The 14,459-nt window shown below is 34.6% G+C and overlaps 1 protein-coding gene across 1 annotated transcript in view; it reads right to left on the bottom strand.

Moving 5' to 3' along the window:
* THSD7A (thrombospondin type 1 domain containing 7A) overlaps nucleotides 1-14,459 on the bottom strand; it is a 743,356-nt gene that overhangs the window by 546,048 nt on the left and 182,849 nt on the right. Inside the window, exon 3 of the mRNA XM_061198529.1 lies at nucleotides 2,674-2,753. The gene's annotated coding sequence lies outside the window, so the exon portion shown is untranslated. The remainder of the gene's footprint in view (nucleotides 1-2,673; nucleotides 2,754-14,459) is intronic.

Here is a 14,459-nt window from a genome sequence, read left to right as displayed (position 1 = left end):
AAGAATAAGCTTGGTTTGAAATGGGAATGCAATGATTAAAAAAATGCTCATATGAAACCAAAATTAATGACTACAGCATTGTTGTATGCCATAAAAATATTAGAAATGCTAAAGCTAGAATGAGATAATAACATTACAATTAGTTTCTGAACCATGTTTATGATATGAGGACTAGCAAAGGAATAGGCCCACATTTGGGGCAAATAATACAATGCAGGTTTGACACATTGGCAGCTCCCACCCAAGACCCTGATAGACACTGCTAATTGATTATGCCACTTTTTAACCAATAAGTAGAGAAGCAGCTCCTCAGTCTTTCCCCATACAGCACAGCAGACAGTCACTTGCAATTGATTGGTGTTAACGTAAGACCAGTATGTCACGTAGAGAAATGAAAAAATATGACAAGAATAAAAAGACCTATTCAACTCTTATTTTTTCCTGTCTTTATAATTAAACACATGTACATGACAGCATATGACAAACTTGCTTAAGTGAAAATGTATAATGGAATAACCAAGCCATTATGAATGAACACATAGCTCCAAGCCAAACAAATCATATTCCAGGATACTGTAATAATGCAGAAATGTGATTATAAATACATGAAAATCAACTTGAGACTGGAGCAGGCAGGGAAGGTTAAGCACAGTATGGCCCTATTTAAATAGACTGAAAAGAGCTACATATTCCATACATGTCACAAAGCAATAAGAGGATATGAAGAGAGAAAGAAAAAGAACTTTCAGGAAGATTTTGAGCAAACCAGTATGCAGCAAAAGATATAAATAGGAAAGTTCTTGGGACGAAAAGCCAAAATGCAGGTTAGGGTCTGGTTCTGAGAATCTTCCTTGTTCCCTAGTTCTTTTCAGGCCTAACCCCTATAATGAACAAATTTTACACATTCTTTCCTATTTTTTGAAACATTTTCTCACTGACATAAGGGACCTTAATGTGACTTTTTTCAATTATGAAAAGCCAAGGACACGGGGACACAGTTTACCAGTTTGCTTTATATTGAATTTCTCTTAAAATTTACTCACATATTTTCTCATATATTGATACATGTTTTAAGAACTTAAATAAGAAGTTCTAAATAGAGATTATACACACTGGATCCTATATATATTATGAAGTTATACTTTATATATACACACTATATACATACTTTTTATATATATATATATATATATATATATATATAATATATTACACACACACACCGTTTTACTAATATAAAAGCTTGATATTGTTAAATTGTAAGCTCTCCCGAAACGGATTTGTATGTTCAAGACAATCCTATCCAAAAATGCAGCAGGCTTTTATTTTTAGAAATTGTCAGGCTTATTCTAAAATACATGAGGAAATACTAAGTATCTAGAAGAGATAAACCAAATCTTAAAAAAAAAAAAAAAAAAGACAGAGGTCTTAACCCTACTTGATTGCAAAAATTTCTATAAATCTACAGTAATCTTCACTGCCTGGGACTGACAAAAGGCTAAGTTCAGTGACACCAAATAGAGAGTCCAGAAATGAACCCACGTATGCATGGCCATTTGACTGTCAAAAGAGGTACCAAAGCAATTCAGTGGGAGAAATGACAGCCTTTTCAACAAGTGGTGCTAGAACTGGTCATCCCATAAGGAAAAATATAAATATTGAACCTTAGTTTTACCATATCCAAAAATTAACTCAGCATGAATTATAGACCTAAATGTAAAAGTTAAAATTATACAAATTCCCAAGGAAAACAGACGTATTTGCCACCCTGGAGTAGGCAAAGATTTCTAAGACAGGTTATAAGAAGTACACACTAAAAACACATAAGGTGAAAAATTGGATATCAAAATTTAAAACTCTTCTCTTTGAAAGACTATCTAGAAAATAAGGCATATCACACATAACAGAAAATATTCTTAATATACTTCCTGCCAAAGAGCAGGTAGACAAAATAATGAACTGAGAATTCAATAATAAAAAATAAACCCAAATCAAAAACAGACAAACTATTTGATCAGACCTTCCACAATAGACAAAAATGACAAATAAGCACATGAAAATTAGCTCAATATCATTGGTCATCAGAGAAATGCAAATTAAACCCCAAATGAGATTCCGTTACATAACCGTTAGAATGGCTAAAATTTAAAGGACTCAAAAATTCCTTGTAACTTTTTACCTCAGCTGGGCAGCAATATAATGAAATAAACTTCTTAAGCTAACTTGATAAACTCAAAACCAACGCACGTTTTTTTGAGTCTTATATTATTGCACTGGTTGTTCTCCACAACCTAGTGGAAAGTGCAGACAAAAATGCAAAATGACAGACACAATGCTGAGGAAAAAGGAAGTAAATCAACAAATATGTATAAGCCACAAAAAGTTAGGTTCCATCTGAATTAAACTCTTTTGTCTTTATTACAAAGAAACAGTTCAAAGTAAAATCACCTCAGCTCCTTGCACATAACTAACTTTACTCATTTTATACTACTTAGCGGTCAGAAGATGCTTTTTCTAGCAAACAGTATCTTCCCTACCCCCTTCACTCCAATATAACAGTGGTCTTGGTTTTTCATACTTTTAAGCTACTCAGAAACTGTTATGAGAATTAAATGAGATGTATATGAAAGCATTAGGTAAACCACCAAGCGTTGCTGCAGGGTCATCACTTACCATTAGTTGTGCCACCTGAATCTTCTCACTGAGCTGTAGCCGAGTCTGCAAGAAAAGCTCTGATAATTTTCTGGAGCTGCCTAAATTAAAAAAAAATAAATAAATCTATCAGATGTTACAAACACAACTTTTATAGAACATGGAAAATGCTATCTTCTCACTTTTTATGTTAACATAATGTAATCCAGCCCTTAATGGTTGTTTAATTTAAATTTTCTCCTAACTATCCATCCAACATTCCCTCACTTAGAGTCACCCAAACATAAGAGGTAAATATTTCTTTGAAGCAAAAACTGAAGAAGTTCAAATGGACACTCAAAATAACAACCTTTCAGGTGGGTACTGTTTTGTACCACTGAAATTTTCCTAGAAACTAAATGCTTTTGAATAGCCTTAAAATTACATGACATACTTTTTATATTTATTAAACATTTTTTAAAAAACTATATGGTCCTTGGGAATAACGTTACTCAGATATTTCTCTGCAAACTTCAGGAGTCCAGTCTACACTGATAACAGTAACAGTGTGAAGCAAAGCTACTTCTAGGAAATGTCAGATAAGCAGATTAGAAAAACAGTGGGGAAAAAAGGGACTAAACAGTGAATTGGGACATGATTAAAGAAAATAATTTATTGATCACAATATGTTCTGCTTCACCAGCTTAAGATAAAAATGTCCAAATTTTTTAACTTATTTTGTGACAATTTTAGACCCATATTTAAAAGTTTTGAAAACAGTACAGTTTACACCCCAAGAAGATCCTTTCACTCAGCGTCTCCTTATGTTAACCTTTTAACCATAGGGTATTTATCAAAACTAAGAAATTAACCTTGATATACTATTTTAACTAATATTTTGAACGAATTGAGACTTTATTAATTTTTCCTCTAACATTATGTTTATGTTTCAGGATCCCATCCAGGATTCCACACAACGTTTCGTTGGCAGGTTTCATTAGTCTCCTCCTGTCTGTGATTTCTTCAGCCCTCCCCTGTCTCTCATGACACTTTTGAAGATTATTGATCAGTTACTTTTTTAGAATGTCCTCCAATTTAGAGTGTCTGATGTTTTCTCATGATTAGGCTCAGATTTTGCATTACTGGGAGAAATCATACAGAGACACTATGTCCTTCTCAGTGCATTATAATAGCAAGTATATGAGGCCAGTATGTATTACTGGGATGTTGACCTTGACAACCTGGTTAAAGTGGTGCTTGCCAGGACTTTGCACTCTATAGCTACTATCTTCCTTATTTAATTACTAAATAAATGTGTAGGAGGAGGACACTGGAGATGATGTAGATATTTCAGGCCTGTTTATTTTATACCCACTAGTTCTAACATCCATCTGTGGACCTTTACTATGGAGACTATTTATGTTTTCCTCTAATTGCACAGTTCTATTTCCCTCTCCATTGTTGCTCAGTGAGGTGTGGAGGGACACCTCATTACACCCTGGTGAGAATGGAAGTCCAAGCTCTTTAAGTGGTCTCCATTGACATAATGGAGGTCTTAGTTACTGGCTTTTGGAGATGAAAAGTCCTGCCTCCATACTTGACCTAGAGTGACACCATTCAAGTGGGAGGATTGGGGCATCTTGTTACAGAATAGTGAGAGTGGAAGAGGGGAAGGAGGGGACCACTAAAAAAGAAATCTAAACATAAACAAAACTAGTTTTTTTTTTAAGTGACAAATATAAACTAGATAAAACATAACATCATAGGAAAACAAAACCTGTTGGGATGCATACCTGAAAGTATACTGTGCTCTAAATAAAACTGAAAATAAATCATGAGTGCTTATTTGAGGCACCATAACAGAGACACTAAGTCAATTAAAAATAGTGCAAAAACACACTCTGGTTCATGAATTCATCATGTTCATGATAACAGTTCTCCCAAATGCCAAGAAAACTATTCTCAGTGTGTAAATGCAGCATTTATGCCAAAACAGCAGAAGCCCATCAGTGCCAAAACAATAGCAGCAGGGGCATTTGCAGCAACTGTACCTTCCAGGCTGACAATGGAACTGAGTTACCAGGAAAGGAAACATGCTTCAATGATGTAAGGAAACTAGCCTAAGGACAGAATCTGAGAAACAATGCACCAGAAGAAGAATCCTACACAATCTGGACCATCAGGAACTGGCACCTTTGATGTAAAAGGCACAGGAGAGGCAATAAGTCACAGTTTTCTGTTCTTTCACATTGATTTGCAAGAGATAAGGAATTATAAGAAAATTATCTAGTAGTGCTTATTCTTCAAATTAGAACTTGTAAACCAGTAGGGAGTTTTAAAACACCAGATGGTATAAAATCAGGTACAAGATGATTGCTACATAGAGAAATACTAATTAAAATGATAAAATTAGTTTCACTTTTTTGTTGTTTAATAAGCCATTTTAAGATTTAGGTTGCTTGTACACTTCACATGAAAGTGTTTTCCATTTTATTTGTGTAACTTAATAAAATCTGGGTCTAGAAGACAAAATACAATTTCTAATAAAGCTGATATAAGATATATATCAGTAAATCAGAAAAAATATACATTAGTGTCTTAAATTTTCTTTATACTTTGTGAGTACCATCAATAGTTTAATGATTATAACATTATCTTTTACCACACCATTCAATTCTTTTCTATTGGGTTGGCCAAAAAGTGCCTTTGGTTTTTAAGTAAAAATAAAAGACACATTTTTCATTTTCACCAAGAACTTTATTGAACAATGTATTTATGCTTCTGTTCCACTACCTTCTGCCATTTTTCAGGCAACTTCATAATTCCATCTTCCCAAAACTTTTTATCTTTTTGAGCAAAGAACTGTTCCAGGTGCTTTTTACAGTCTTCCAGGGAACTGAAATTTTTTCCATTAAGAGAATTTTGTAAAGACCTAAATAAATGGAAATCCAAAGGTGCAATGTCTGGTGAATACGGTGGATGAATCAGAACTTCCCAGCCAAGCTGTAATACTTTTTGCCTGGTCATCAAAGAAACATGCAGTCTTGAGTTATCCTGGTGGAAGATTATGCATTTTCTATTGACTAATTCTGGATGCTTTTCACTGAGTGTTGCTTTCAGTGGGTCTAACTGGGAGCAGTACTTGTTGGAATGAATCGTTTGATTTCCCGGAGGAGCTCATAATAGAGGACTCCCTTCCAATCTCACCATATATACAACATCACCTTCTTTGGATGAAGACCGGCCTGTGGTGTCGTTGGTGGTGGTTCATTTCGCTTGCCTCACGATCTCTTCCATTCCACGTTATTGTACAGTATCCACTTTTCATCACCCATCACAATTTGTTATAAAAATGGAACATTTTTGTTATGTTTAAGTAGAAAGTCACATGTGGAAATACGGTCAAGATTTTTTTTGCTTAACTTATGTGGAACCCAAACATCAAAGCGATTCACATAACCAAGCTGGGGCAAATGATTTTCAACACTTGATCTGGATATTTTGAGTATGTCGGCTATCTCCCATGTGGTATAACATTGATTGTTCTCAATGTCTTGATTTGATCGCTATCAACTTCGACTGGTCTACCTAACCGTGGAGCATCGTCCAGCGAGAAATCTCCAGCACAAAACTTCACAAACCACTTTTGACACATTCGATCAGTCACAGCACCTTCTCCATACACTGCACAAATCTTTTTTTGCGTTTCAGTTGTGTTTTTACCTTTCTTGAAATAATAAAGCATAATATGCCAAAAATGTTGCTTTTTTTCTTCCATCTTCAATATTAAAATGGCTACACAAAAATTCACCAATTTTGATAGGTCTTTTTTTAAATGCACGCTGATATGACAGCTGTCACAAACAATCTAACAAAACTGTTTCAAATGAAGTTAAAGACAACTAAGTGCTACTAGAACCATCTTACGGAAAAAACCGAACGAACCTTTTGGCCAATCCAATACATATATGTTACTTAACTGAACTAAAGACACAGAGTACTAAAAAAGATCATCTACAAGGGTGTAATTCATCCTAGCATTCCTAGCCCCAAATAAGATTAGTCCTGAAGACTGAAAAATAAAATTGTAAAAACCATATAAATATATAAAGCCAAAGGCTTTGGTGGGGGACGGGGAGAAATGAAATTCTTATCTTCTGCTATTTTATGCCCTTCCCATTTAAATTCTTAATTTTACATCAATGCTCAATAATAAACTCTTTCATTCAGTTAGCAAATACAGATATTGGAAAAGCAATAAAAGAGAAATGTGAAAAACAGCTAATGGGTATTCAAGAGTGGCTAAACTTTAGTTTCTTAGCCACTCTTATTGCTGTAAGTCCAACTCTCTTTGAGTTAAGACCTTACAAGTTTGCATTTAAGATTTATCAGTAATAATGGAAGTTCAAATGGATAGTAGGGAATTCCCAGAGAACAGATAAATATAAATATCTGCCACCTTTTCCAGCTATTCTGCCAAATAAGGATTTTTTTCTCTAAAGTATATTTACTAAGGCTTTTCCAAGCCTGAAGTATAATATGGTTTCTACTCCTTGCCTTGGAAGAATTCCAAAACAAAACACTTTATAAAATGATATTCATGCTAAGTAACTTTTAGAAAAAACAATATCATGATCAAAGTATTTATTATTAAAGGAGAATATATTTAATTCCAAAACATGTTTTTAATTTTCTTAACAAAAATCATAATAAGAGGAAAAAAATTTAACAAAAGGATAAAAGTCCCAAGACCCTTGATATTCACTTCAATATTGTATTTTTTTTCAAGAATATTTAAAAGATATGACAAAAGTCTAGGTTTCATAAATACAATGAGCTGAGATTATAGCATCAGTGAAAATATTATATCATAATAAATCATCTATTGGAATGGGTAGTAACGAAATAATAAAATCCAATATCTGAATATTGAGGCTTTTAGGCTATTAATAAATTTCACCAAAACATTTTGTGATAACACCATTGTTTCTGTTTTAAACTGAAGAATCTGTGAAATTAAACAATTTCAATATTTTATTTTCAAAGGTTATTAAGTTCAAGAGTGCTAAGAAAAGCCAGGAAGCCTCTCTCCAAATATGCCAAATGGCACCAATGCTCAAGCTATGAGTCAAACCAGAAATTCCCATTGTTAGTTTCTACCTTAAATTCTGAAGAATTGATTTTCGATTAAATCATGTTCATTATAAAACTTTAAGCCCCAGCTGACAGACCTTCTATTATTGAATGTACAAAATAAAACATTAGCCACCTGTTAAAATCATCTTTCTACCTTTTAATGAAAAATTTTTATTAGTTGGCAGAATTTCTCTATTTTCCAGGAATAAAGGACACAAGAAACTTCCATTGTTCAAGCTGACAGGGCTGCCAGACAGAAGCCTCATCAGTCACTGAATTGCCCTTGAGCGGCACAGCTTTATGATATTTCTAAAGAGTCTGTTTGGACCTGAAAATGTTCTTCCACTTAAATACACTCTGGAAGTAGACACATTTTCTTTCTATTCTATTCTCAGACCAAAAAAAAAAAAAGGTATTTTTCTTTACTGCCTTTCTTTGTTTTCCACACGCATATTCAATAAACTGTTCTGTCAAGAGAAAGAGCAAAGGGCTCAATTCAATAAAAAATTGCAGTGATTATGCTATGCAATTTCGCTCCTGCTACTTTATCACAATTTGCCATTCAAGTGGACACTGCTGTGCTCCCGGCTTTAGAGGGGGGGAAAGTCCATCAGGTGCTGCAAGGTCATTTTATACCAGAAAGACACAAGTCCAATTTGACAGTGTGCCTATGTCAGATTGTCAGCAGTCCTTGTATCATAAGCCAAAATCATGACTTCATGCGACACAAAGCAACCAGAATGGATCATTATCAAATAACGCTTATTTACCTAAGAACTCTCAGGGTCTGAGTTAATCGCTGTTACATAAGAAGCTACACAGTTCAGGCCTCAAAGGCACGACTTAACTAGTTAACTGCTCTTTATTACTGTTCCACCTCAAGGCCATTAAGGAGTGTGAAAAACCAGAAATGAGCTCAAACTTGGGAAGATGATTCGGTTGGTTTGTTGTGTACATAGACTTGAAAAGGAAAAAAATTAAAAAGTCTTTACGGTCCAGATGATCTAGGTCTCCTTTCAATTAGGGTATTTTTCTGGAAACTCTGTGACTTCAGAATTGATTTAATATTAACATAGTAAAGATTTCTGCAGACATTTTTGTATGTGTGCTAAAAGCTGCAGCATGCTTGTAGCTTTTATGGTTCAGTATAAGAGAATATTAAGATATTTTACTTTTTTTTTTTTATAAATTTATTTATTTATTTATTTTTGGCTGTATTGGGTCTTCGTTTCTGTGCGAGGGCTTTCTCTAGTTGTGGTAAGCGGGGGCCACTCTTCATCGCGGTGCGCGGGCCTCTCACTATTGCGGCCTCTCTTGTTGCGGAGCACAGGCTCCAGACGCGCAGGCTCAGTAGTTGTGGCTCACGGGCCTAGTCGCTCCGCGGCATGTGGGATCTTCCCAGACCAGGGCTTGAACCCGTGTCCCCTGCATTGGCAGGCAGATTCTCAACCACTGTGCCACCAGGGAAGCTCTACATGTTTTTAGTTCATAGTAAGTCATGAAAATCTGGTATGCATTTTACACTTACAGCACATCACTTCAGACTAATCATAGTTCAACCGCTCAACAGCCCCATTTGGCTAACTGCTACTACAGGAGACACACTGCTCTAGAATCTTACAGGTAAAGCCAGACATGTACAAAAATATATCAGACATATGCCAATATCTCTAAGGTGCTCATGGAATTCAAAAAAGGTAGAAAGTTTCTATCTGGACTGTCAAGGACAGTTCATGACTACATTTGCTCTACTGTGATTAGCATCTATCTAGTCATGGTTTTAACAGCAAAGTATGTAAGAAACTGTATTTATTAGGGGCTTTACTTTGAGATTGGAAAATAAAGTGTATACGAGGAAGAGAATGTATTTTTGGTGTGCTTGGAGGTGACTTTAAGACGGCAGTCAGTTATACAGAAGCTAGCTTGAATGCTTTTATTCCTTAATAAGTGAAACATAATGATGAATTGAACAGCAGTGATAGTGTCTGGGAAAAAAAGTGAGTACAGGGAAAAAAGCAGCATTGAACCTACAGAATTAGCAGGTCTTTGGAGCCCAAGCAAAAGTTCCGTACCAAAGTGAGTCTGATATATCGACCCTGTAAAAGCAAGAAAATGAGATCACCAAAAAGGTTAGAAATGGCAAATTTCTAAAAAAAATTTAATGAAAGAAAAATTAATGAAGTAAGCCAAAAATAATAGAATTAGAGTTCAGATATATTTAGTTGAGAAACAGGAAAATAAATAAGTGGATGTGAACTTCAACAAGATATTTCAGAATAGATATCATGACTAGACTGTAGAACTGAGAATTGTGCAGAAAGAAGTAGATGTTAGAAATATGAAAGTTGAGATAAATGAGAGATAAGATGTTGAGGGAAAAAAACCCAGCAGAACCATGAAGAATTTCACATGCAAAAGTCTACAAGGTTAGAAGAGAGGAAGAGACAAAGCAAAGAGATAAAAATCAAAATGCAGGGGCTTCCCCAGTGGCTCAGTGGTTAAGAATCCGCCTGCCAATGCAGGGGACACGGGTTCAAGCCCTGGTCCGGGAAGATCCCACATGCCGTGGAGCAACTAAGCCCATGTGCCACAACTACTGAGCCTGCGCTCTAGAGACCGCGAGCCACAACTACTGAGCCCGCACGCCACAACAATTGAAGCCCATATGCCTACAGCCCGTGCTCCACAACAAGAGAAGCCACCACAATGAGAAGTCCGCGCACTGCAACCAAGAGTAACCCCTGCTCCCCGCAACTAGAGAAAGTCGGTGCACAGCAACAGACACAACACAGCCAAAAATAAAAAAAAATAAACAAATAAAAAATAAAAAAAATAAAAATGCAGTTTACCTTGGAAGCTGTATTACTATGATGCCTCAGAGGTTATTCACAAAATCTAGTTTGGAGACTTGCAAAGAACATGGTAAGGTAAGTGACCCCCACTGCTACACACCATCATAACATCATGAAGATATTCAATGAAACATTAAAAAAATTTCATATTGTAAAATATACAAAGATGCTTCATACTGTTACACTCTGAATCAGGTTTTATGATTTGAAAAACAAAACACTGAAGAATGCCATTTACTGCCTGAAAGAGGTTGGGCCATATAAAATGAATTTTGGTAGAATTAAACTCTAGAAATTTTCATTTTGCACATATTCCATTACCTAACTTACTCCCAAAAAATACAGATTGACGCTGGAGGAGCAAAGGATAAGAAATATGATTTTAGTTGAGAAGGTATAGACCAAGGAGAATCCTATTTAAAGCTAGAATGTGACTGAGAGCTGTGTAAATTAAGCTGATCCCCACTGTGTAGCTGAGAAGATTTGACCTGCACAAAAGTAGGCTTGAAATTGGAAGACAGTGTCAATTAATTAACCACACTTTCTGAGAAACACGGTGTCTGCACAGTTCTTCCCTCATAGATGATGATAAAGCTATCGAAAAATGCAAATGAAAACCCTGCAATACTTGCCGAATAAAGGCATCAAGAATAGTATGTGGAAGATCCAGAATACACATATATTTGACACGGACATTTCAGGAATGAGGAAAAGAAATGTTGGAGACACGAGAAAAATATTAAGCTGAGAAAAGTGGTAAATACCTAAGTAAATCTAAATCAATTTTTGTTTTATGGGACAATGATAATACTGAGCAAGAGAATTTGTGTCAGAAGCAGAGTGACCAGTGTTACCACACTCTGTAGTACTTGGATTCTTTGGGAAACAGGAAAGATGCTGACTGAATATAAACCTAGGTTAGTAACACGTTTCAATAGTAACCTCTAAAAGAACAAAAATAAAGTGTGTACCTTCAAAGTTAGTTAAGGAAAACACTGGAATGGATGGGAAAATATATTCAATAAATAAAAAACAAAGACTGGGTAAAACACAAAAAAACCTCCAAGATATCCAGGGATGTTGGGACAAAATGCCATCTTATACTCCTTGTGTGGCCATTAATTGTTTAAAACTTTGTTCATATACCCAAGTAGTGAAATTGGGAGAGTTCTGATTTTTATATTATGTTCAGGTGAACTTCTACTCTTGAGATACTTTAAAACTCTTTATACACAACATATATTTGTTTACTAAATGAATTATAAAAGTGTACAATAATTTGTAGCTATCGCTAAGAGGATTAACAGGTGCAAAATTTCTGGTGAGTACATCAACAGTAAGTATCAATATCACTTGAAATGGATGTTCCCTTTGTTCTTTACAGCAATGTTTAATTAGGATTTTGTCATGGGATGAGAAAGATTCAGTTTTTTAAATGTACCTGCTGACTTACTTATAACAGCAAATGTCTATCATCAATATTCTTCATTACAGTCTCTATTCTGCTGATCCCCTTCTAACATAAAGAACACAACCGAAGAGATGGTGTGTTCAACATATAGAGATGTTCAAATATAGGGACTGGTTAAATAAACTGTGGATCATCTTTACGAATGAATAGTATGAATGCTTTAAAAATAATAATATTACAGAAGGTTATTAGTGGCATGGGAAATGTTTAATATACGTTAAATGAAAATTTTCTTAAAAGTATATACTACATGATACCTTACTAAGGACACATACACAAGGCAAAAAGTGACCCTTTATATGTTGTTTAAGAATTCTCTATTTTCCAAATGTTCTACAATAATCATGTATTGTAACTATGTAATGAGATAATTACAAAATAGAGTAATCCATAATTTGACTATACAATATTGTATGTCACCACACAAACAATACTGATATTAATAAATAAAATTGCTCATTTTCTCATATAATAAAAAATCCATGGTTTAAAAAACATCAGCACTCACATAATATGGTACTCACTGTAATGAAATAACCCATAATGTGGCGTTGTGATCCACACAAATCAGCCACCAAAGTGACTGTTTCAGAATCTAAGCTTCAGCTAATTAAAAATGTAAGTGAATGTGTCACAAATAAGCAGGCATTTATATAGCACACTATACTGAAAGACTTCTCAAGCACTCTTTGTGTGGTATTTAAGTCTTTTTTCATCCTCTGTGTTTCAGTGAACATCCTGAAAAAATACACAGGATAAATATGTACATAATCCACTTTAATATCAGTTTGTTTTTAACAGTATCTGCCTCGTACCTTTATAAGAGTAACAAAGACAAACAATATCACCACTTTAGGAAGAAAAATATATTCAGTTTTTTAAATATTTTGTTCTCTAATTCTTGAAATTTTAGGATTTAAAAGTAATTCAGTTTTTGATAAAATTTGTAGGAACCAATTAGAAGATAAATCTTCTTTAAAGCTTACCTGTTAAAATTTTGCTTGCCACTAGGCCAGGCATAGTCTATATGTATCAATTTTACTGGTTGACCCACACTCATAAGTACTTGTACAAATAAAAATACAGTTTTTTTATATTTAAGTTGGATACATTAATAAGTGCCTTCCAGAACAGAAAATAATGCCATCCTTTTCCTTTATCCAATGTATACTTTTCCTTTATTTAAGGGGTGGATGCCACTGTTTCAGAGATTTCTTACTGTTATTATTTTAATTACCCAGGCCCTGTTCATACAAACTTGTGTATATAGAAAATCAATAAGCAAAAAAGGAAAATACAAAATAAAAAAATCATACATTGATGCTTTTAGAGGGAGAATTTTTTACAAACTTACAAATCAACCAGCTGTTCAAATAAATAATGTATGCTGCAGCTGGCTCTTACATGGGCCTGAGTGTCCAAGAGTAGCAGATGTCCCAGTTCTATAAATGTGTTAGTAGAAGGTGGTCCTAAATTGAGATGGAAACAAATGGTGATGCAAACCTACAAGTGAGCATTTGACTGTAGAAATGATTCAACATATATTTTTCTAAAAATTTCTGTAAACATCAGAGTAAAGTGCTTTTCAGCTAAAAGCTATAAAAATATCCTGTAGCCTCCAAAAGAGTGAATTGATCTCTACACTGATTTTTTGTTTGTTTTAGATAAGCTCTTCCTCCCCTATACTACGCAAGTGAATGTGGTTTTTTTTTTCAATTTAGAAAAGTGTTTAGAACCTAAAGTGACAGTAATTCAGACAATTAACATGGATCTGTCTACAGTGACACTTAACTTAGTGATTTAAAAGATGACCTGTAGAGCCCATAACTGCTCATAAGTAAATGCCAAGATGAAAAATCTCAAACCAAATAATGAAAATGTTAAAATATAATAGAAGTCCTGTTCTCAAGAATGTCCACCTAATGGGGAAAAGAGATTTGAACAAATAACAGTATTTCAACTCCAATGAGTGAAGGTTGCATACGAAACAACAGTAGCACAGATAAGTAATGCCATGATGAGCACGACAGGAGGCCAGAGACAGTTCTTATAAAGAAGATGACTATTAAATTGGTTTCAATTCTTTATAGACACGCCCTGAGTAAGCAACATAATGGAAGGGAAAGTATTCTAGGCAAAAGGTATAACATGTACAAGATCATGTATATGTGAATGAGCATAGTAAATAGGTTTGGAATGACTGAAATACAAAGTAGAAAGTGGAAGCAACAGTCTGGGAAGGAAGAAAGGGGAGGTCATGAATGATCTTGTAGGCGATACTCAGAGTTTAGCTTTTATCCTATAAGCAATGGAAATCTACTTAAATTTTCTTGAGAGATAAAACAACATATATTGGATTTTTCACAATA

This window comes from Eubalaena glacialis, chromosome 8, assembly GCF_028564815.1.
Source record: "Eubalaena glacialis isolate mEubGla1 chromosome 8, mEubGla1.1.hap2.+ XY, whole genome shotgun sequence".
In the NCBI taxonomy this organism is placed as follows: Eukaryota; Metazoa; Chordata; class Mammalia; order Artiodactyla; family Balaenidae; genus Eubalaena; species Eubalaena glacialis.
Note: the sequence above shows the minus strand (reverse complement) of the source record. Positions and strands in the feature narration are given on the sequence as shown.